This window comes from Zonotrichia albicollis, chromosome 1 (assembly GCF_047830755.1).
Source record: "Zonotrichia albicollis isolate bZonAlb1 chromosome 1, bZonAlb1.hap1, whole genome shotgun sequence".
Classification (NCBI taxonomy): Eukaryota; Metazoa; Chordata; class Aves; order Passeriformes; family Passerellidae; genus Zonotrichia; species Zonotrichia albicollis.
The window spans coordinates 47,559,229-47,584,397 of NC_133819.1; the positions used below are offsets into that span (position 1 = coordinate 47,559,229).

At 43.2% G+C, this 25,169-nt stretch overlaps 1 long non-coding RNA gene across 1 annotated transcript in view; it reads left to right on the plus strand.

The window, feature by feature from the left end:
- Positions 1 to 1,010: 1,010 nt before the first annotated feature.
- The window catches only part of LOC102073576 (uncharacterized), a 31,532-nt gene continuing 7,373 nt past the window's right edge, over positions 1,011 to 25,169 (plus strand). The window contains exon 1 of the long non-coding RNA XR_012577151.1: positions 1,011 to 1,186. This is a non-coding gene — a long non-coding RNA (uncharacterized LOC102073576). The remainder of the gene's footprint in view (positions 1,187 to 25,169) is intronic.

Genomic DNA, 25,169 nt, shown 5'->3' on the forward strand with positions numbered 1-25,169 from the left:
ATTGGAAATGATTAATATTCCCTTGTTGCTATAGCTCCTCTGGGGCTCTTCCTCCCTGTCAGGATTTTCATTTAGCATGTTTTTAATGCACTCTTTGCATATCTGCTGTCACATCTGAAAGTCACCTCTGCAATATATAACAGGCAGGTGGAGGAAGAGGATGGAGAGGAATGAGCACAGATGCCTTTTCAGCATGCACCGAGTGCTGTCTCTGGAGAAGACCTGCTGGCAGGTAGTGCTGGGAAGGCTGTTCCATAAGCCAGCAGGCAGGCAGTTGGGAGGATGGCAAGCATTTCAGCATGTAGCAGTTGACATCTGGTGCAGGGAATGAGTGGGAGGGGAGGAGGGAAAAAGGCAGCCTGATTTCTCAGAGTTAGCTGCCAGCTTCCTCACCCTCGCCACCTTGCCAGCTCCTGGAGTTCAAAGTCGTGAGGCAGCCCATCCTTTGCCTGAAACTATGAGTTGTTGTTACTCCATAAAAACATCCTCATCTCCTCAGCAAGAAAGCAATACTAAATGCCTGGCTCTTTTTGGGGTGGGGGTAAGAGCATGTTTTCAAGCACTGCGCTGCAAGCAGGTAGGCCAGAAATGCAGAGCTGATGAGTGAGAACTGATGCCCTCCCACACTGGTCATGGGGACTGAGCTGCCACTGCTGGGATGCTGCCTGTCAGCTGTGGAGGCAGCAGAAATTTCAGGCAGTTTGTGTTCCATCCAGATCCCTCACACTTTGTGTGGATGTTCTGGGTTTGGATGACCCCAACCCAAAAGTCTGGCATGGTAAAACACCTGTCATGTATAGATGTACTCCAAGCAGGGATTGAGTGGGAGAAATGTGGCCTCACTTCTGTGTTAGTAACACCAACACAAATTATGACTGGGTTGTGGGTTTGTTTTTACATTAAAATTTGTCTTTGTTCTCAACGAAAGTTAAAGAGAAGAAGATTGGGTTTTCAAGTGTTTAGGCCCACCTACCCTATTGTGTTTTGTTTCTAAGCAGTAAACACTGCTTGATCAACTGTTCCTGACTGCTGCCACCTCCTCATCTTATGTTGCTAACACCTGTCAGCTCAGCCAAAATCTGTCAGCAGAGGTCCAAGTGCACTTCCTGACTTGCCAGCCCACCCAAAACATCCTAGCCATCCCAGCTGGCTTTCCTCAACTTTCACACAGTGCTTACTGGATCAGGTAAGTCTTTTTCTATTGATGACAAGGTGTCTATGTCATCTGTGCACACCTTAAAATTATTAGGAAAAACCCCTAAACCCATGTTGGCCACTGGGAGGAAAGGGGTTTCTTGGTAATTCCAGGAACAGTCTAGCATTGCAGCACTCCCCATTTGGAAGAGATGTGGATGGTCAAATTTGTGACCCCAGCCCAGGGTTGTTAACAGAGCCTGTCATCAGCCCTTCCCACTCCCTGCCAGCAAAGACAAGTCAGGAGGGCTCTCAGCTCCCAAAAGGAGTGTGTCTCTCTTGCACTTGTAAAACTTTTTTGATGTTATAACTGTTTCTGTGTGGATATTTTCACCTTCTTCCATGTGTGCTGTATTTTAGCAGATGCATTTGCATGTTACAAACCACTTTTTCATGTGGAACCAAGTAGCACACAATAATCTGTTGAGCAGACCCTTGTACCATTAGAGTCCAAGGCAGCTATAGAGAGAGACCAAGAATATCTCAGTGACAAATGTCTTGTCAAAAGATTTGTAGCCACCTGCAAATCAGGTGATAGCCTTACATTTGTCATTGATTTCTGGGCTGAAATACAGAGAGCAAAGACTTGGTTCAAGGGACCATGATGATTACAATTGTTGACTACATACTGAAAAACAAGCCTATTTGGTCAGTCATTAACCAGAAAGAAGAAAACAGAAGATAGTTCGTTCAAGAGGCAGTTTGTGCTCACTGAGTTGAAACAAATGCCTTTATTTAATTTTGTGAAGTAATTTTCTAAGCAATTAGTTTCATCCTTACCCCTTGTAGTTGCGACATGCTGACAAATATCTTTCCACAGCCAAGGAAATTGCAAATAGCTTTTCAATAAAAACTCAGCTGGTCTTATGGGAATTTTGTTTTGAGAAGAGATGGCAGTTGAGTGAAATAGATTTTTCCAAATCTTTTTTTCCAGCTTTAGCTTGGTTGGACACCACTGCTGGAGACCAGAAGTTTGGTCATTGTGGTTTTAAGAATCTCTGCAGACTTGAGCTTGTGGGATAATGAGTCAGTTTAACATGGTTGCACCCATCAGAACTACCTACTGCTATTCTTGTCAGAGCTTTGAGATGGAGGAAAATATTTGAGGTTTTTCAACCTGAGTGTAATTCCTGCACTGAATAAGGTCTTGGAGTACTGAAGCACTTGAGCATAGTCATAGACCCAAGTCTTATTAGTCAAGATATGCAAGGCTGTGTTTAGAGTCCAGGCTCCAAGAAACATTTATTTCTAAGAAACCTGATGATGGAGCTTTGGAAACCAGAGTCCCTTTCACAGGGAGGCCACTTGCAATCCTCTTGGTTACAGTCTCTTGATCAGTGGCATTCTTAGATGTAGCCTTGTGTTGAAGTGTTGTCTTAGATCAGGGCTCAGGGAGACACAAAGGAAAGAACATTGTTATTACTGAAGACCATTGCAGGAGCTGTTGTGGGGAAGCTGCTTTCACTGAGAAATGTGTGTTGTATGTAAATCATGGTTATGGCAAGGAAAATGTTATTTCTTGCAGGCCAAGTGCTGGTGCCCCCTAAGGGATAGTGGCCTTGTCACAGGCAGTCTGTTCAATATTGATTGTCTATTAGCTGATGCTTCCTATTGATCTCACATATCTGTCTTCTAAAGAAGATTAGATTTGAGCAACTTTCAGTGGAGGAGAGAGCAGAATAGAAAGGCTGGTTCCAGCAGTAGCAGTATTTCTCTGTGCAGATTTTAATGTCCATGATTCTAGCAAATTATTAGTGCTTTAACTCGGCTTTGCCTAGAGGCTGGCAAAGACATGACCTGTGAGGGGTTTGCAGGATCCTTGTCTTACTTTTTTTTTTTTTTTTTTTTTTTTTTTTTTTTTTTTAAATATTTCTTAAATTTGTACCAATGTGAAAAACAAACATCTTGATCTCTTCCTGACATTTGTGGTGGGGAGTTCAAGGAGCAAATGGAGCAAATCCAGCCCCATGCCATGTCAGCTAATCTTGCAGGGGTAGGCAACTGCTAGTAGCCAGCCAGGATGGATTTATTCCAATGGCATGATGTGAGGAGGTAGCATGGACAGTGAGGTTTGGGCTCCTTGCTGAGGACCCTCTCTTGCACAGCTTGGCTATGGATGTGTCCCCCACCTCATTCCCCAGCCTTTCCCTCAGGCCACAGTAACTACAACCACCAAGTTACCCATCCCCATGTTCTTCCATGCCTGGGGATGTGTAATTAGACAATGATGGCTCTGTAAGGGTGTTGAAGATCTATTTTGGGGAAGCAGGTTAAATTTGAGTGAGAGTGTGTTGGATCTCTGTGTGTCTGCCACAGCAGAGCCCACGGATGGGCTGACATTTCAGTGCATCCTGTTTACAGTGCAGCCCAGACAGCAGGAGAAGTATTTTTAAACAAAAATGCAGATTGCATTGTAATCACCCCATGTTAAGGAAACAAACATTTTTGCCACAGTGCAAAACCAAACATTTGCTCAAGATTTAGGATTCCTTTCCCTTAAGCTATCTGCAAAACATAAACTCTGACTTTTTCTCTTTTCTTCCATTGATTTCCTCACCACTGTCCTGTGATACATTAAATGGAGAAATGTTTGCCATAGGTAACAGTTTCACATTTTTGCATTTCATAGCATGCCAGGAATTTGGTTGCTGAGCATTTTGTGTTTTGAAATGTCAGGCGTGTCTGTCTGAATCAACTGACTGCAGCTTGCACTGCGAGCAATGCCTGTATTTTGACAACATCTTTACACCGAAAGGGAGGGGGGAAAAAAGCCAACAGAAAAGCACAGGCTAAAAATTACCCTGGTTGCTAAAAATACTGAGGACAGGAATAGAGAATTCACCACGCTGTTTTTCAGACTCACGTGTGCTTTGATTTTATTACAGGATTAGAGCTGCCAAACTATGCCAAAGGCTGCAGTTGAGTTTCTATTATAAGTCTGCTTTCTGGCTTCTCCCCCAGACTGTGAAAGGCTTCACATAAGGAGGCAAAATCCATAGGTAGGAAGCCTTTAGGATGAAGGGGTAGATATAAGGGAGTTGCTTTGCTTTCTCCAGAAAATTTTGAAGTAGGGTGTCTGGAGCAGCCCGGGTATTGGGAACATCACCCTGGTGTGTGCTCTCCTGGTGGCCACTGGAATGGGGAGCAGCTGCTCTTGGCCACCTTGGCTTGGAAAAGGCTTATTGTCACTGCAATGAAGGGTGGATTTTACCTGTCCCACATTACAGCCCTCACTGTGCTGAACCACGATGGTAGAAACACTTGTCTGAAAACTGGGCTTTCTCCTAGCAAATCTTTCTGTCCTACCTTTGTCCTCCTAATGCTGGTGAAGAGGATTGAGAGGCAGGTGGGACAAAAGAGCATTTTGTAGAAGACACTAAATGGGGAATTAAGTGTCTCCTACAAAAGTTAAAGACAGCATTAGCATTTAACCAAAATCATATAGCAAAAAACCCCACCCAATCTATTCATGTGATAGGAATTTGAAAGAATAAAAGTTTCAAGATGAATTCCAAGCAGGGATCCCCTTGAGGTACTGTGTTGGGCTGATGCTGCCTCATCATACATTCCTGCTTTTCCTTCTTTTTTAATAGTTTCATGTGGTTCTGTTCTTCAACATGCAGAATACAATATTTTGGAGAGCTCAATCTATAAAAAGCAACAAGTAAGTTGGAGCCTTGACTCAGCTGGGAGCAGCTCTGCCACTCCGAGTTATCAAGCTCTGTTTGCAGAGTTGTGTGCCAGGAAGGAGCAATACCTGAGGGGACTAACCCAGATAATTTGAACAGCACCATCTCTTTTGCTTCTAGCAACAAGGAATGGCTGCTGCAGGTCATTACTGTAAAGAATCAAGCAGGCAGACAGGTCCCAAAGCTGCACACAGAGGCCAGCTCGTCACCTGTGCTGGCACCATCGTGTCTCTCAGTCAGGCCACATCTGCAACGCATGATGGAGCCGAAACACCTTGCAGCTGGCAGTAGTGATAATAAGGCTAATAAATAGACTGGTTGCTTGTGAAATGATCATTTGTTCCAAAACAGTCCTTATTAATAGCCCACGGATGGCAGTGGCCATCTGGGGCCTCAGCTATGCAAACTGCTACAAGAATTTGCTCTGCAGCTGATGGGGAGCCACAACTGCTGCTGGCTTAGTCCTGGGTGAAGTGCGTGTGAAAATGGGGAAATGCTTCTTTGGAGAAATCTATTTCCAGTCAAAATATGTTTCTGTTAATATTTCATAACACAGTTACAAAATATGCAGACAGAACATTGACCCCTAGAGTACAATATGGCTGACTTCATGAGACTTACTCCCTTCACAAACTTGGCCTGCTTTATTTCTTAATGACATTTTTGAGCTAATTAAAACCCTCTCATGCAGATAGCTTGCTTCCCAAGCAAGAAGGAAAATAAAAAGGAAAGAAAATTCCTTGAACCCTCCCCCGAAGGTCAAGCTATGCCACAAGCTGTGATGAATGTGTCCATTTATCACCTCGGGCGTGAGGCTATCCAGAGCTCTGACATTTCCCTGGTAGAAGTCAATAGCAAGTCCTCAGTTTGTAGCATGGTGTGAAATTTGCTTGCTTTTCCTTTTTCCTTCTCCCATTTCTGTTTAAAGGATGTGATGGTCTATAGCAATCTCCACCTCTGTACCAGTGATACCAGCTGGTCTCAGGCATGCAAGGAACTGCAGAACCATCCCAACAAGATCTGCTCTATCTGGGAGATGATGGGACTGAGGGACCAGCTCCTGGGAGAGGGCAGATCCAAGTCTGCAGGAACCATTACCTGCCCAAGCTGCATATTAGCAACAGTACAGAGCCAGGCCGGCTGTCTTTGTACTCAATCCTCCTTTTCCTCCAGCACAGAGGTGCAAGTCTGAGAGTCTGAGTCTGTGCCTGCTGGCCTCCTGCTCACCCAGAACAGTTGTGTGTGCTGGGATGAGAGGCTGGATGCACCTGCAGGGTACTTTGGCTTATTTGACCCAGGTGCCTGGGAAGGAAGCCAAACCAGAAGCTGCCTTCATGTGCACATCAAAACTGCTCTGGCTCCATCTGGGGTGGCCCAGACCAATTCTAAGTCCTTGTGACAGGGACATTGTTGGGGAGACCAGACCTCCTCTGAAATAAAACCTTTGAACTGCTTATAGCGCAAGGGCGCCAGCTGCTTTGGTTCACTGATCTGTTCCTAGCATGCTGAATGCTTGCTAATTATAGCCAGGAGGCAGACCTTTCCCCCTGGCCTGCTGAGCTATGCTGGCCTCCCAGTGAGCTGCAGGGAAGTTTTAGCCCTATCTGTTCCCATCAAGTGCCAGGACTTCATCCTCGCACACAGCTGGCTCTGGCTGCTCTCTGCCAGCAAGGGCCTGTTACATTTAAAACTTTAGTTGCCAAGTTTTAGTTTTAGAAGCAAAGGCTGGAGCTGTGGTGTCCTCCTACACATCCCGCTTCTTCCTGGCTTGTGTTTTTTGGGTGTCTCAAGAGGATCACAGGGAACCCATGGCAGAAGGGGAGACCGTGTATCCCCACAGTACTGGTGCAGGATAGGGAGGGGGGAAATTCAGTGGCAAGTGAGTCATGAGGAAGCTAATCCAGAGCTGTTTCGCTGCCCTCCCCCCTTCTCTGTACTCTCAGTGACTTTTTTTGGGAGATGTTAAAAGATTCAAGCTCTTCTATAGCTGAAGTCAAACTGTCTGCCAATAATAGACATGTTCTTTCCCTTTACTTCACCCACGCAGGTTGATCTGTGTTTTTTATAAAAATTTTATGGAAGGCACTTCAAACCGATAATGATTGAAAAAAAACCCCAAAAAACTGTTCCTTATGTTGTTGTTGTTATATTTGGGAGTTTATTTGGCTCAACTGTATTTTTGGCTTGGCTTAGAAATTTCTTGCTTGCCTGGTCTGCTTTTGTTGGCCTTCCTGTGAATACATGCTTTGTAGATAGGGAGAAAAAATAATAACAAAGTGTAGTTTTCCCTAAGGGTTCTGAGCCAGGTGGAAGAGCCTGTGTTTTGTTCCTAGCAGTGAGAAGTGGGTTAGCTGCTGCAGTGAGCTGGCAGAAGAATAAATCTTTATTTTCCCTTTCTTCTGTGGCTGCTGCCTGTGCTACAGGTGTAGAGAGCTGCTTTGGGACACACAGCACCCTGGGAGTTGTATTCAGAGGGGTATGAGAGGTGCCTAGGCAGGGAGGACAGGAATGAGAGAAACTGGGGAATGAGGATAGGCAGGTGGAGCAAAAGGGAAGGAGATGTGAGTAGGAGGATAAACAAAGAAAAAAAATGGGGAAGCTGGAGCTGCATACCATGCTTCTAAGGTGAGGCTAATGGAGGTGCCAAGTAGACAAATATATGCACAGAACTACATATAGACACACCTGCAGATGCACACAGATAAAAATGTCTCTTAGGAGTTTATAAATTATTTGAGCAAAATATAGCTCTGTGTGTGTGCATCATCTAAGAACAATTGACTTCTGAATTTGGTACTCTTCACTGCTCATATCAGTACTGATCTATAAACCCAGCACAACAGATCCATTGTTCTCTAAATAGACTCTTATTTTGAATCTGCACAAGGTCTGCAAAAATCAGGAGGCAAAATGTAATGTATGTTAAGTGAATTGTATAGAAAGAGAAGTAAAGATTGTCCTTCAGGGCATGTGCAGGAGGAAACTTGACACTTGCAACTCTCTTTAACTCTGGATATTCTGAGGATGAGGTTTCTAATTGCAATGACCACTTTGTGAGGAAAGGACCTGTTGGGACATTAGCTGGGCATTATTTTATTCTTCACTGCTGAAGTCTGTTCTCTAGCAGCACACCTTTGTTCACCTGAGCATCCCTAGTACCCTTGAATTAGAGGAATTAAAATAATTGGGCAGGGGGAAAATAGTAAAAAAGGAAAAAAAGGACTAGCCAAGCTGAACTCACTTTTCAGATATTCTCTGGTGTTTGCTGACAAGGAGTTATGTTAGAAAAAGGGGAGACAAGGAGCCCCAACACTGGTGTGGGGCACAGACTCTGCAGAGGGCCCTACAGTAGAGGCAAAGGCATCATCATGGGATGGGCATTCTACACTGCAGCTGACATCCATTCATAATCCAACAGCTGACAATTCAGAAGGATTTGAGTCCTTTTCATAGGATCTGAGGAAACTCCCAAGCCAGTGCTAAATTACCCCTTAAAAATTCAAAGGTTTACTATTTATTGCATGTGTCACAGTAGGATGTGGGAACTGTGCCAGGGCCCTCAGCAAGCAGAAAAAAAAGATGGCTTGTACCTTATATCAAGATCTTATCTGGGGGTAAAAATTGATTGGTATATGCAATGTCACCTGCAGAGAGCTATGAATGCCCTGAGAAGTTTCATTCCAGTGAGTGCAGAGTAAATGCTATAGGAAATGGAAAAGTTTTCCCTAAGTTTTCTTCAAGTACTGCTTTCTGGAGTATAGAAATTATGTGTCTTGGGGACTTGGTGGATTCTTGGTTCTGGACTAATGGTTTCACAGCAGTGCCTGAAGCAAGGACTGGGGCTCAGGGCATGCCCACATCAAGATCCCCTGCAGAGAGGGAAATCAGTATGGAGGCAGAGGTATCATTTGCAGTGGGGTTTGCACAAAAAAATACATTGTTTTTGCTTTGTCAGCTTTCTTTCTTTGCAAAGAGACACTCAGATTGAAGACCTTTTGTTTTGTTTTGTTTTATTACAAACCTGAGCTCTGATTCAATACCCACTTCTGTAGAAAAGGAGCCCAGTTCTTGGCTGATGCCTTTATCTCTTTACCAGCTGAAGGCAGCAGTAAAACATTGAAATTAGACTGGAAATCACAAGGTACTCCTGACCCAGCAGCTGCCTATTTATCACAAGAAAATATATAAGAGTTTCAAATAAATATGAAAGACCCTAGTCTCTCTAATCCTGTACTTTAGGACTTTTAATGTATTTTTTAAAAAAATGTTATTAATGCCTGACCAACTCAATCTGTCCCCCTGTTTGGTTTTTTTCTTTGGCCATGGGTCAGCATTTCCCTTCTGGCTTGAAAGACTGATGTCAAAAGCTGGGCTGCAGCCAGGTAATCAGGTCAGCAAGGCAAAATTCAATCAAGTGTTTTTTCGGCCAGTGTCACTGTGGCCTGGACAGACCCTGGAGCCACAGCTGCCTGGCAGCCCTTGTCCCCTGATAAGCTCAGAGCTGATCTGCACATTGTTTTCAGCATATGTTTAACTCTTTACATCTTGCTGTGTTCATTTTGGGGATGGGCTTGCCTTGCTCTCCTTGTGCCCACACCAGTGGCTGGCTACCAGCGTGGTCCCCATTTTTGTGCCGCCCTACCCTCAATGTGAGAGCCTGTCAACAGGTATAAGGATGGGGGACACACTGGTGTTTTCTGGGTACTGCCTGGCCCTCAGGTGCTCTGTCTTCTGGGCTATCTCGTCATCTTTGCAGTCCTTGTGAACTGATGGGGTCGGTACCATGAGGTGACACAGCTTGATGAGGCTTTGCATAAAGGGTTGCTTTTTTTTCTTCATTTTAAACCTACCACCTTCACTTAATATCCAGAAAATAAAAGGTAGCAAAGGGGCTGCAAGGGTTCTGTGGCTCAACAGGTTTCAAAGCAATGCTTTCTTCTGCTGTCAGTGACCAAGTTTTGCTCTCCAGGCTGGCCCTGGTGGGAAAATTAGCTTCTCCTGGTAGTGTCTAAGCCAAAGCTGAAATATGAGACAAGTCGATTTTTTGCTGGGTGCATCTTAATATTTTATTGCCAGCACTGCCCAAGCAGCCCTTCCATACCATTATAAAATGGCATAAGAAGGAGGCAGAATCCCAGAAACAGGCATTGTTAATTTACATTTTAAAAGTGTTGTTTGTCAAATACAAGCGTTGTAATTGCTTGCTTTCCATTTCTTAAATGTGCTAGCAATAAACTGGAAAGAAATAATGGGATACATGTATTTGGCAAGCTCTTTTCAGGGTTTTATATCAGTCCACTGCTGGATTCAATTACAGGCGATTTAAATTTTTCACGCAATGTCTTTCTTCTTAAAAATGTCTCCTTTCAAATCAAAACCCTCAAAATAATTTGTGAAAATGCTCAAGTTGTTTTAAGTTTTCTTCCAAAATTTTTCCTGTAGTGTGAAATTGGATCTTTGTGTTATGTGGAAAACGTTGCTCTTCTTGAAATAAACTTCTCCAGCATTTCTGTGTAAATGGGTACATACTGAGCCAGATCAAAATGAAACTAATTTTTTTTTAACATCCCTCTCCTATGATGCATTGGGATAAAATTGCCAATCCAGCTGCCCTGCTCTTTGCAGCTTGAGCATTGTCCAGGCACATACTTCCCCAAATTAATTCCTACAGCACCCAACAGTGACAATAGAAAACCAGGAGCCTGTGATTGTAGGACAGCTTCTCTGAGGTTTGAGGATCTTTCGCTTACCAAAAATCCCAGTGGCTGCTGGGATTCTCAAAAGTATTATAACTTCTTTTACTGAAATAGATGATACCACTGGAATTGTGCACTGGGCCACGTGGCTGTTTATCCCAATTCCCTGAGTGTGGCTTGGAGGACATCAGAAGCATTGTGATCTGCTTTTCCTTCTGTTTTCCTTTCTTGGGCAGACTTTGAGTTTTTTTCCTAAAAACTGTTTCAAGTGAATGAAGCAGCTGTTGCTCATCCTAATTGATTTTAGCTGAAGTTAACAGTGCTAATTATCTCTTACACCTCCTTCCTATTTTTACCCTCTGCTGCTGAAAACAGAGGAGAAGGCATTGGATGAAAATCCTGCAGCATAGTGGATTTCTGTCCCATGCAGCCTGGGGATTAATAGTATGTGGTGTTATTAACTGTAAATCTCAGTCCCCAGGCTGGCTCCACTTCAGTGCATGATTGAATGTTCCCTGTTCCCGCTCAGGAATTTCTGCCTAATGCCACCCCACCCTTTGCTGATCCTCTTTTGTACTGGGCTGCCAGTCACAGCAGATGTGGCCAGGGAGCTGCAGGGTGGGGAATGCAGTGAGGCTTCTTCACTCTGCACTTGCAGAGTCTGTGCCAGGGTGTCTCTCCAGTGCTGGGCACGCAGCACAGCTGCTCTCATCTCTTGCCTTGGTAGCCCCTCCATGCAGGTGTGCCCCACAAGGCTGTACTGCTGTGGAAACCTGTGCTTCAAGCTGGACACATTCCTTCTTTACCTTTTTCCTATCACTGGCAGGTTATATTTTTAAAGGTCACAGAGGCACAGAGTGAAATACGAGCATCCTTGCCATTGCAGCTCTGGGCAGGAGACCTGTAATTTCTCTCTGGGGAAGGGGAGGAGAGGGGAGAGCTGCAAACTTCCCTTGTAAAAGTGGAACCATCTGGGAGAGAAAATGCAGGGAAAAGAGAAGAAAAATAACATAGCAGGATTGCAGAATGTAGCAGTCCTGCAGAGACAGTCAGTTCTTGTTCAGCCTTCATTTGCTGATTGATATCACTAGTGCTTCCCGATGGGATATTCCAGTTTCCTACAGCTCTCCCTGCTCATATGCCATGTGTTTCTTCACAATTTATCTTCACAGATGTGGCCACAGAGGCAGTAAAAGGTGAAATGCCTTTGCTAAGGTCATGAAGCAGATGTAGGAATTGGGAACAGGTGTTTTCCCTGATACTGTCTCCTTTTATGCTGGACAAGGCAGTGAATTTTGACCAGGGGCCTCTAAATGATTTTAGTGGGGCCAACAAAGCAGCTACAGCTCTGTTAGATTCTTCTTGCTTCCATTGTGCAGCTTTCTGAGACATTGAAAGAAAGGGTAAGAATAAGGACAGTCCCACAGGCACATAAAGGACTATCACGTACACCTGGAAAATACAACCTTGGGCCAAATATTGCAGGGCTTACTGCTCCCTCCTGAGCCTCATGCCAGGTAGGAAACAGGATCCTATGCAGTACATGGGGGCTTTGGGCATGGGACACATCCAGCATACACAAAAATGTTCCAATGAACAGATTTGGAGGAAAAAAGCTTTGAGTTTTCAGACTCACAACAGCAGCAGTTTGCCATGTCACAGGCTTGGTCCTTTAACTTGGTCTCAAGTAATTTAGGAAGAGTGTTTCAAGGAGCAAAATGTCTGGGGAGCAGGATCACTCCATTGGCCCAAATAAATCATGGGCTGTTCTGAAACACATAAAATGTGTGTTCCTTCACAGGAATAGGAGTAAAATGTCTATCATCAAAATTAAGCATATTTAATAGAAGTGGCAAAATTTACTCAGAAAGATGAGCCCTTGGTGTAATTCTTCCCTGAGACTGCCCCTCAGTTTCGTTTGTTTTGGTGTGTGAGATATTTTTGGTGGTGTTTTCTTTTTAATTCAAAGCTGACACACATGTTTTGGGCCACCAGCAAAACAATGATGAAAAGAAGGACGACATGGAGAAACACTGTTATCAACTGACCTTTCTTGACAGAGATTTGGAGTGATAGAGGCTTTAAGAACTGACCCTGTGACTTTGACCAGCTAACCTAAATGGCTTGAAACTAGACTTTGTGCACCAGTTAGGGGAGTAAACTTCAATGCAGCAAAGCCATTCAGGCATCTCATTAAACACCGGAATATTTTTTGTGTAGTTTCTGTCAGATGTAAGAGAATTTTTAAAATCTAGTTCATAGATACATGGGGAAGTACTCAGGATATTTAAAAAAAAAAGAAAAATTAGAGTAGATTTCTTGTCCTGTATCCCTTCTGACTACAGATAAGTGCATGGCAGAGCAAGGAGAGAGTTGAAATAGGCACCCAGGGTTGTGAGGTTGGTCCCACAATATCTGTTCCACAGTGTTGACATCAATGACCAAATTACTTTCCCCTTTCTTGTCTGGCTCCTAGCAGTACAAAGGGACCAATATGCCTTGAGAGGTCACTTGATGTGGCTTCATAGGAAAAAGGGCTGTAAGGACATGAGCAGTGTAGAAGTTTCCACCTTTTGGCACATTTCTGCATCTGGTTCTTGGAGCTGCAGGAGGGAAAAACGCATGGTTGGAGATCTTGACCAACACATTTTTCTGGCTGTCTTTCATCCCCTCATGCTGCACCCTGAGGTTAAGGTCTGTGATTCCACAGTTTGTTGATCAGGTTCTCTTTAAAACAGTGTAATCTGTAAAGAGTTTTAAAAAGGAGAGAATCTGCCAAGTTGGGCAACACCTCCAAAGATTTATTTCCATTTGTCCCTATGTTAAACATTTTCCCTTTCAGCCACGTTCACTGGACTACCAGTGGCAAACAAAAAGAATAGGAACACTGCAGGGAAATAACTGGCAATAGTTTGAGTCTTCCTTTACGTTGCACGTGCTGAGCTTAAGAAGTGGTGAATTTCCATCAAGGACCTGCTGGCTCTTTCAGCTGGGTTCAGAAAGTCATGTAAAGCTCAAAGAAGAATGCATGTCTGGAAGATATAAAACAAGCTGTGGAAAAATGGGAGTGAGGTGGAAGATACCCAGCTCTATATTTAGAAGTCAGAATATGTGTGCTCCCCCAGCAGCTGTGAGAAATAATATTATATGTGAAAAAACCTGGCCTAATGGGTTCCAGCCTGCCTGGGGTGGCACCATGCTTTTGAACAGCTATGGTACGAATTACAGCAGCTCCAAAATTTCATCTATAACCCAGGGACCAGCTGGAAATTAGCAGGATGTACTGAAAATGTACAGCCATATATTACCAAACCCTAGTTACAGGGGAATGGCTCTGGGGTGGGGGGGTAAAGGAATTTAAAAATCCCACTGAGCAGATCACTGATGGCAAAAAGTCACCAAATTTTTATAACTCTCTGTCAGAATTAGAATATTAGATAGATTTTATATTAGAATATAAAATTAGAATATTTTATAACATGATAAATTGTATTTGACTAGGATCCTTGGGGCTAAAGCAGCATCAGGAGCCCTTGGGCCTGCATAAGGATATGGGTTTCTGCAGGATTTAGCCATCAGAGCACCATGGGTCATTAGAAAAGCCACCGTAGGTCTTTAAATATAGTGGAGCACAAATGTTGTGCGGCTTAAAATTAAAAGGTATGCTTTTATCTAGGAAGGGGTAAGCCCTAGGGATATGACTGTGTGATAAGGGAGGAATTAAAAACAGTCAGTGCTGGGAAGAGACCTGGAGAGGAGAATTTCCTACCTGCCTAAATAAAACTTTACACACTGCCATCTGCCCAGGTAGACCCATATTTCAGGCAGGTGTTAGAGCACAGGTCTCCCTTTTAACTTCAATTTCTTTCATCAGAAACACAAGGCTCTAACAAAATATATTTTGGAGAAAAATATCTCTGGCATAGAAGAACTGAAGCAAAATTGCTTCAATCATTTATGCCCTCTATTTCTAAAAATATAGATGACTAATCGAAATAATAAAATATTCACATAGTCAAGAATCCATGTTTACAGTTAATGCTGAATTACATCCAAAGACATTTTTAAATGGGAATTTAATGGATGTCTTTGAACAGAATGAGAGTTTATTTCTCAGTTCACTCCTCAGAGGAGGAGTTTTGGGAAATCATTTTGGAAAGCCCATCATTGGCAGCCTTGCCAAAAGCCACCATGCAATCCTGGGCAGCACATCCCTCTGTGTCTGCAGAGCACTTCCCCCGACAGGAGCTGGCTGCCTCCTGGGATGGTGCTGTACCATACCAGTGATTTTGGCAGCATGCTCATTTCCTGCTATCCAGGAACATAAAACAGCATTTTTATTTTTTTGGTAGATGAGAAGGGGTTTGGGCCAGGGTCTCACCAGAGGAGAGACTGGGAAAAAGAAGCAGGTCTGAGGTCCCTCTCCATCCTGTGTGGCCCCAGGATTGGTGTGAGATGGGAAGGGCTGTGCTGCTGAAGGGTCCCAAGCAGAGGAATGAGTACATCTGGCTCTCCAGAAGCAAGTTCCATTTCGGAGCAGAAAACACTGACCTGGTCTTGAAAAGCCTGGGATTTGACATCCACTTCTATCCCTGACTAGCTGAATATCCTAAAGCAAGATGTTTCAGTTCCCCACAACTCAGTTTTCCACCTGAAAAACCTATCTGCCTGAGCTTTGCATTCCCTTGTCAGGGTGAAGGAGTGCCCAGAAAGCACATGTGACTTTAGAGCAGGTAGGCAGGCAGCACTGCCATGGGTCAGCACACCTTGAGGGAGCAAGCTGGCCCAGGACTGCAGATATTGATAAGCAATAGTCTCAGAACTACTCTAAAAATAACATTAATAAAAGGAAAAAAAGGAGTGAGTCTTCTATGGGGAAAGCCTGGTGTCATTTGCTGCAGTCTCTGAAAATTCTGGTACTGAAAGTAGATATTGAGGAACACAGAGTTTACAAACTGTTCAGTATGCTTTTTAAAGAGGTTTGCAAATCTACCCACCTTTCAAAATGTTGCATTAGGGTTTCTAGGGTGGTCCATTAATCTAGACTGAAAGTGTGCTCTAACTAGGGAACAGATGATGATCCAAAGATGAAGTAATCTTCCCTCTTCCTTTGAGAGCCAATGTATTTTCTATAAGGCACAGCCTGCTAGGGACTTACTAAACTTTCTCTTTCCCATCTCAGCTTCTAATTTCATAATAATTTTTATATTGTTGGCTTCATAGGCTGACTACTATTCCCTCCCTGCATTATTTTCTTCCTGTTTACCGTTTTTAATTCCACCCCTAGAAATGCATGAATCTAAGACAAACTTTCCAATCCATAATACCTGAGGAGATCTGAAATGAGGTCAGAGAAATTTACCATCCCTACAGGATAATCCTGCTGCGCTACAGTGTTGCTGGATATACTGCAAATGCTACAGACACACTTGCAGGACTGATAAGAGAGCTGGGGTGTATTAAACGGAGACAGTCCATCATGCACAGGAAAATCAACCGGAGTCCTGTTTGGCCATCCCCTTCTCAGGGAAGAATGTGGTGTTGGACTTCTCTGATTTCCTTGCAGTAAACCTGGAAATGACATTGCTATAGCAAACCAGTCAGCTGGGTTGTCACACTGCTGCATGCCAAGGTCATTTAGAAAGTCACCAGTGACTTTCTGGGAAAAGCAGCTCTCACCATTTAAAAGGCTCAGGCTGCTGCCACCAGACCTAGTTTCTCTTATTCACACCAGGCCTTGGTGCTTGCTGCCAAGCATGAAGGAAAATCTGCAAAGTAAGTCAATGTCTGCAGTTTCAGAACATGAAGAATTATTTCCTTTGCTGTTACCAAGGCAGGACTGAAGGCAAGGAGTGGAACAGACTCCCCCCCCCACCCCAAGGACAGCAGCAGGCATCCATCCCTCTTGTTCCTTTGCAAGATAAGCCATTCCCATTCCTGATGCTGGGTGTTAAAACCTTCTGGAAACACAATGCTAAAGAACATTTATTAGTATGCTAACATGGTCCTGTGTGTCCCTTAGAGAAAAAACATGGCACTGAGGAGAACTTCACATTGCACCCAAAGATGTGCACTGCCTGAAACAGACTTTGATGTTGGATTAAGACACAGACTTAGGCCTGAGGCTGTCTCAGAGGACCCTCGTAGTTTCCAAAAACTTTCTGAAGGAGACATTTCCATCTGCTTTTTGTCATCCCTGCTGGTGACTCAGCCTGACTTAAGTCAAGCTCAGCAGAATCCACCACCCCCTCTTCCTCTTCTGGGTTATGCTTCCCCCACACCCTCTTGCTGGGGCAGGTAACACTGCTTGCAAGGACATGGGTTACCCATTTGTAACTGTGGTGGGACTCAAAAATAATCCCCCAGAAAAGCCTCTGGGGAGAGGGAGGCTAATGGAAGATTTGGCTTTGAGAACAGTTGTTATAAACCAGTTCTTAATCATTCTTGGAAGCTGGAGAGTTCTCCCAGACTTATTTTTGGAAAAAAGAAAAAATCTTTTTCTTAATTTTCTTCTTCCTCCATCCATTTGGCTCTGGAGTGCTCACAAGAGGTAAGGCAGTAGCCATTTGGCTGACCAAAAAGCCCTGCTGGGCTCTCCAAATGCAGGTTGTTCCCATCTGAAAGACATCAGCAAGATCAGGTAGGAAGTTCCCCCTTCTCATGCAGGTCCCAAAACATCCTGGCTTCCCTGAGAAGAGGCCAGCTTATGAACAAGATAAGTGCATTGAGATTACATGCAGATCCCCTGGGTGAAACCAGAGATATTTTCCCCATTTTTGGAGCTGATCTGTGGAGCATGATGCTTCATCTGCTCTGGTGCATGGCCCTTCACACGTCCTGGCTGTTGTGGTGGGATCTGGCACACACAGATGTCACTGGAGCTTGCCAAATCTAAGTGACACAGACTTGAACACCAAGCAGAGGAAGGGTGGTGGCTGCCATTTGGTTTAGAAAGCAGGATTTTGGTGCAGCAGTTCCACACAGTTGCTCTGATGAGCTATGTGGGAGTGTGTGTGTCAGGAGGAGGAATATACCACTCTTCCCCAAGTAAGGAAAGCTCTTAAACTCTGAAATGCAGTTCTGTATCAAGCAGTGGAAGGATAAATAATTTTTGCTTAACAGCTGGGCTCAAGATACAATTCTAAACCAGTTTGGTCCAACATACACTGACTGAGGAAATTACATCAACCAAGTTAAGCCTGAGGCTTACTTTTTTAAAAAGGAGGAGCTCTATTCAAATACCACATCCTCATCCCCCTTCCTAGTAGCAGGTTAGAGTCGCTTTTCTTCAACTCAAATCTGTTCTTGGATCTGTCAGCAAAAGAAGACCCCTTAGCAAATGAACTGGTGGCAGCCTTTGGATATGATCCAGCTTGCATGTAAAGTTGAATGGAGAGCAAATGACACCCTCTTGAGCCAGGGAATGTTGTGGGTGACAGAAAAAGACCCTGTGGTAGATGACAACTGTGTTTTCATAACCAAGCCATAGCCTTGGGGTTACAGGAGAGGGAAGATGAGACACTGCAGTGAAACCACAGGGAGGAAGAGCTCTGTGCCCTCACCCTCAGGGAGGCCACTGTGGTTGCACCTCTGTTCACAACAAACCCATGAGGATGACAGGTGATGTTCAGCCCAAAACACTGCACCTCCACAGAGCAGCCCAGACTGACAGGTAATTTTTGCCCCTGGCAGAAGGAAGCTGTTCCCACCTAGAAACTCCAGCCCTACCTGACCATTTTGCACCATTCATACTTCTGGTAGGAAGAGTTCCATACATGGGACCTGTGTTTGTGCCCCCTACCTCCATTGCTACAGCAAAGAGCTTCAAAAGCTGGTTTATACTTCACAGCATTTGCTCTGACACTGTCTGGAGTCATCACAGATTTGGGTATTAAAGCATCATAGTTTGCAGTAATAGGTCACAACATGTTTGCCAATTAAATTAATTTGGACAAAATAAGGTAAAACTTATTTAGCTTTCAAAGTGTATGCACCATGCAAATGCCAACTGATCTGGGTTTTAAAACAATCTAAAGCTACAAAAAAAGGAAGATAATTATTTTTAGCTCTGATTCAATGCACAGCAGCAAGCTCCCTGTATAACATAACGAGGAGCGTGGAATGATGCAGAGGCAGAGAAAAACAGCCTTAGAGAATAAAGCAAAAAAGAAAAAAAGATAAGAGGAAACTTCTGAAGCTATTATTGCCTTTGCAGTCTTCTTATCTGGAACTGAGTACAAGAAATAATTGAATTACAATGCAATAATTACTGGGTTAATGAGGGCAGACAGGCAATTGCAATATTCCTAGTTTTCTTCCTTCCCTTCCTTTCCTGAAAATACTTAAAATAATTGGTAAACAAAGAGGGTTATTTATAAATACAGACAGACTATACATCCCAAACCAGTACAGCTAAGCAGGGAGAATGGAAAACATTGTTTGCCTGGGGTTTGGAGGCATTTAAAGGAGAAGCTTCCCTTAAGGAAACAGCCAGCTGTATACTCTCAGAGCTAACTTCACAGCTGGCTGTTAAACACCCAAGCTGCTTTAAAACTCGACTTGGAGATGCTGAATACATAGTTTTAACTCCTAATGAGGTGTTAAGTGGCTCAGTAATTTATTTCCTTCCCAGGGGCTAATGATCATGTCAGAAGGGAAAGGGCAGCTATCAGCCTTGACATTTCGGTGATCCCCATCAGGACTGGTAGAATTATTATCGCCTCGTTCGCCACAAGGCAGCGAGTTCTCCCGGTGTCAGCAGCACAGTGGGATATTCTTTTTTCCTTATTCATGTTATAGCAGCCTGTGTTATCCCTGGCCAGGGCTAAACACCGCAGAAAGGATGACAAAGAAGTAGCCTGTGTCTGGGGAAGTTTGTCAGGCAGTCTCAGGAAGATGAGGAGCTCCCACTGAAAGCCAAAGCTGTGCCAGCTCATTAGCGCTCTATGGGGGAAACATCTCCTAATGACACGGGATGCAGCTACTTGCTGCCTTTTTTTAAGCATCAGGTTTTCTAACTCAGCACAGGTCAGCTCTAATCAATGTGGATTTTAAGCCTCAGGCTGCCAGCTGCTTTTGAGCAGAGCCTCTCAGAGCAAATCTGGGAATGGTTTGCAAAGGTTCCCTTTTCTGCTTTTCCAGACCAGGCTGAAATCAGGAGGAAGTAAATATTTCATTTCATTTTGGTGACTTTATGCCCCTGTAGGTGCAGCTTTGTTGAGGCACAGTCTATTGTGCCAAGCAGCAGTGTTTGTGGCCTTGTGTTGCTGCAGAACTCTCACTTAATTTCTCCACTAGAATTGCTCATTGAGTGAAATGAGGCTAAATCCTAACAATTTCCATGATGAGGCCAACGCAAGAAGTCAGTCTGTCTGCAAGTTGGGAAGCACTGTGAAGAAGTCACCATTTAAGCATGCTAATAATGATGGAGTCCAGATAAATTCTTGCTCTTTTGGGGTATTGCTTGGCTCGGTAAAGACGAGCTGTGTGGGCTAACACAGAATCAGAGAATTGTTTGGGTTGGAAGGGACCTAAAAGAACAACTAATTCAAATCGCCTGCTAAGGGCAGGGATACTTTTCACTAGACCAGGTTGCTCAAAATCCCATCCAACCTGGCCTTGAACAGTGCCAGGGCTGGGGCATCCACAACTTCTCGGGCCAATCTCATACAAGTGGTAAGGTAAAGAAATTAAATCCTATTGTACTGATATGACGTGTGTGCTGAAGATCTATGGCTCTGTATGGTCAGGTCTGCAGATGGACTTTGAAGGTGAATCTGGAAACAAAAGCCAGCTGCCTGGGTCTTGCAGAAAGCTTGCTGAGCTTGCAGAAAGGTGAATATTTAGATAAAAAGTATATTGTATTATTTTTTCTGTTCTTTTTTTTTTTCTTCTCCTCTTTCTTCTTCCCTATTGTTCATGTCTTGTGTTTATAACTGATAATCAGTCCAGTATGAAACATCACTATAGGTCTTGTCTTAACAATAATGTAGCTCTGGTGGGACTGGTGTTAGCTTCAGAGAAAGAAAAATGTGGCCCCTGATTTCCATGAATGAGGTAGGTAGGCTTCCTTTGTGCTGGGTTGTTTGTCAGAGCCCTGTGTTTCAACCTCTCCTACAACAAAATACAGATTTTGGTGAAGATAAGGTGAAGACAACAAAATAGGCTTGGTAAAGATAAGATCACAGTAAAGGCTTGTCATACCTGTTGTCCAATTATGTCAGTCTATAAAAACAGCTCCAAGTGAATAAAAATAGCTTTGACAGTGTGAATTACAGTGTTCTGTTGTGTGACTAATTTCAGTGCCTTGGTGTGATAACTTAGTTGCTGAACAAGACTATACAATGCCTTGGTAACAGATGTGAAACTCGGAGTTAGGCCCATCTTAACTTTTTGTCTTAACATGTTTTTGAAGTGGACTTTGCCAATTGTCTTTTTCACCCCCCAGTCTAAGCTAGGAGGAGGAATAACATTTTTCCTGCTCTATTATCATGGCCATTTTAAAGTTTTAATTTATATATTTCAATCCACCTGTCCCCCTGCTTGTGCTGCCTTTTGTAGCTGCAGCATGGATCACCTTTTCCAGAGGACAGGGCCAACTGCTGAATGCATTGCCAGGCTTAAAGGACACTGCTGACAATCCCAGCTCCTGTAAGTCTGTAGGTCATGTTCCTGAGGTCAGGCAGCCTTTTAGAAGCCAGGCAAATGGGGCATGTGAAGGGGCCCTTTTCCAGCTAAAGAAACACAAACATGCATGCAGGATCATCAGGCCACTAAAGCCAGTGGGGTTATGCACACTCTGCAAGATGAGCAGCTGCTTGGAAACTTTATTGCATGGAGAAGGAGGTCTCAGCACAGGCAAGATCTTCCAGCTTATTCAGCTATACTGCATGATTTTGAATGACTGCATGAATAATGGCACAGGAAGGGAAGGGTGTTGCTTAGGGTGACCCTTTTTCTTCTACAGAAAAATAACCACTGCCACAGAACCAGACCAAAGTTCTCCTTGTTTGGACTTCTTCCCCTCATGCTCTGCTGTATGCTTAGATATGAGCACAAATATTACTGAAGACTCAGCTTGGTTGAGTTTTAATCATGGGTTAATCATGGGTTTGCAGCATGCCAGCTTCCAGGGGCATATTCCATTTTTAATTGCCTCTGCACTGCTCCTTTGTACTCTGTAATTTGTCACACTGCAGGAGACTGTTTTGCAGTGTCTGTGCTCCATTCTGTTGCATGTCACCTCATCTAAAGTTAAACTCCAAAACAAAATAAATGTTATCCTATCTGTTGAGCATTAGGTATTGAATAGGGGGTTTAACTGAAGTTAGATGCTATAATTCATTCTGACACAGTAAGGGATAAAAGGGATAATGAGAAGCCCCTGCATAGCTAAGCTTTTTATCTAAGAAGCCTTGTGGTATATAATTTTATCTTGTTAATATATGAATCTAAGAGTCAGGTGGCCAAGATTTCATGGTCCAGAAATAAAACCATAATGAGCAAGGATTCAAATGCAATATATGTCCATGCCACCAGCCATTACAGTACAATGACATTTAATTTTCGCATGCATACAGAAATATCTTTCTATGGATATTGTCTTGAAAAATTGGTGAGCTGGCAGGAGAGGGTACTGAAGGAAGAAAATATTTGCTTTGACTCATGCAGGATAAATGCAGTGCCCAAATGGTGTTTCTCAAAACAAATTGCTGTTCCAATTTTCTATCCTGCCCAGCTTGACTTCACAGGGTTGTTTGTATGTTGCATTAGTTCCAGGGGCAAGGGGAAAGCCTGGGACAGATCAAGCTCTGAGACTTCAGGCATTTTATTTTATTCCCCTATTTTTCAGTGGTAAAAAGAGCTTAATGGCACTTCCATTGCAACAAAGATGCTATGAGGAAATATTTCTGTGATGTTCCTTAAGCACGTAGATTAGAAAGATTGGGCAAAGGACCTCAGCAAATGATTCCCAATCCCACATAGTTAGTTTTTAATTTTTCAGACCTGCTCCTTTTGGATCATGCAGAGCAAGTGCCTCTGAGCAGTTTGTTAATGTGGCTTGAGATCATCAGAAACCTCCAGGAAAATACCTTCCCCGGTAGTTTCCAAAAGGGTTTTCCCCTGCGTGTCCTATCCTGGACACACAGGATACCCACATATTGTGTCTGAACCTTGGTGTTAGAAGAGAGGAAAGATTAAATACTCTGTGTGCTGCTCTACAACCCCTCTGGCTGTGTTCAGAGATTCATGATCCTTTGCTTCATTTGCCTCGGACCTCAGGCCACTGCCCTGCTTGCCAAAGTCTGAGAGAGAACTTCCTTAGGTGAGAAGACTCGTGAGCCATACAGTCCTTGGCCCCACTCAAAAACATTTATGCTCAAATCTTTCAGGCACTTTACTTTCATTATTTTCCATTACTGTAAAGTAATTTCTTAAATGAAGAGATCAAAACCCTTAAATCTCACTAACATAGAGACACTGAGGCCTCTCTCTTCTTCAGGTTCCCACCCTTGGGATCATTACAGTAGCAGTAGACTGGGCACAGAAGTGAGGAGACAAATCTCTGAGTGGCTTTTTAATGTCTTCATTAAAAATGAACATATTTTATGGGCATTTTCTTCTAATGTGTAATTTCACTTTGCTATGAAATCCCAAGTTCTTGGCAATGTGATCCCACTGGAGAATCATTCAGCAAATAACACAAAGCATAGGCTTTTACTGGACTTTCTAGGACTGCACAACTTATACTTTGTAGGAATCCTCACTAATATTTGAGGGGATGATAATTAAAAAAACTGAAACAATACTTTCTAGGACTGCACAACTTATACTTTGTAGGAATCCTCACTAATATTTGAGGGGATGATAATTAAAAAAACTGAAACAATAACAAAAAAAACAAAAAATCCCAAGTTGTTCCTCAATAAGAGCTTGAAAAATACTCCATCTGGTTTTTATGAAGTAGATAACCAGGATCAGTCTTCTGTACAGCTGCTGATAGGAGAAATTGTGGTGTTGTGAGGTCCCCAGGATGAGGTGAGAGATGAGAATTTGACTCCATGTTCTCAGAAGGCTGATTTATTATTCTATTCTATTCTATTCTATTCTATTCTATTCTATTCTATTCTATTCTATTCTATTCTATTCTATTCTATTCATGATATAGTAAAACTATACTAAAGAAAGAGAAGGGGTACATCAGAAGGCTAAACAAGAATGATAATGAAAGCTGGTGACTGACGCCTCAGAGTCTGACACAGCTGATGGTGATTGGTCATTAATTAATTTTAAAAATTCACATGGAACCAATCAAAGATGCACCTGTTGGTAAATGATCTCCAGACTACATTCCCAAGCAATCAGCTAATTATTGTTTTCATTCTTTTCTGAGGCCTCTCAGCTTCCCAGAAAAAAATCCTGGGCAAAGAGGATTTTTCAGAAAATACCATGGTGATAAGAAATCTCATGACTAAAAGAATGGCAGCATAGAACCTCTTCCATTAGCAGGGACTGTCCTCATGTAGAGCTTCTGTATTCTCTCAGCTGGATGCACTGGCTGTATGCTCAGTCTGCCCTCAGCCTGACAGGCACCAGTCCCCCAAAGTCACAAGGTTCTGAGCTACATGGCTCAAGAAACAAAGTGCTGAGCATGAGCAGCAGCCTTCTAGACTCACTCCTTGTTGTGCAGGCACAGCATCAGTTGCCAAGTCAGCTCTGAGCACATCTACTCCCTGTGAAAGAGATTGAAGCTCCTGCTCAGATGACTGCTAAGGCTAAATGGAGCGTGGCTGATAGCCCTGAGACCTCAGAAGAGCATGATCTGTTTTATCCCCATCACAATTTTCATTATGAAACAACATTTCAGGGAACAAAGTCATTTTCAAAGTGGTAGTTCAATTTGGTTAGCTTCAACTAGCTTAGCAAGTTGGAGGTGGGGGCATTTTAAGATTAAACACACTAAGTTTTTTACAGTTTGGCATGAGGCAAAAATAATGGTAACAGTTCCTCATTGGGAATACAAATCCAGCATTTAAACTTGTGTGCATCTCATCTGTCTCTGTCCCTGAGTTCTGATTTATTTTTCCCCCCGAGTCCTTTCCTGACATTTTTAAGCATTACATGTTAATGTAATTAAGCTCTAATGTGACTGCAGCCTCTAAGAAACACAGCATGCATTTTTGTCATACTCAGAAAGTCTCACAGTAGTGTGGGAATTTCTTCTTTTCCTTCAGTTTTCTCAAGTTTTGGAACCTCTGTTTCCAAAAGTGATGCCAGCAACCAGTACATGTGGCCCCAGCACATGATGGGAGTGGTGCTATGGCATAAACTTTAAAATAAACATTTTAAACCTGAACATCAGACCAGAGTGTTATGTATCATATCATATCATAGCGTATCATATATCCACTGAGCCCTGGGCTAGCCTAGTAATGCAACTAGTCATAATAAATACAATAAAATAATGTTTAATTTTTTTTAGGTGCTAACAAATGTAATGACCATGAGCTAGCAAGGATGTTTCATGCAGTACTGAGCAGAACTATAATGTGACTTAAGTGTTTGAAATATTTCTTCTGAGGGATGGGAA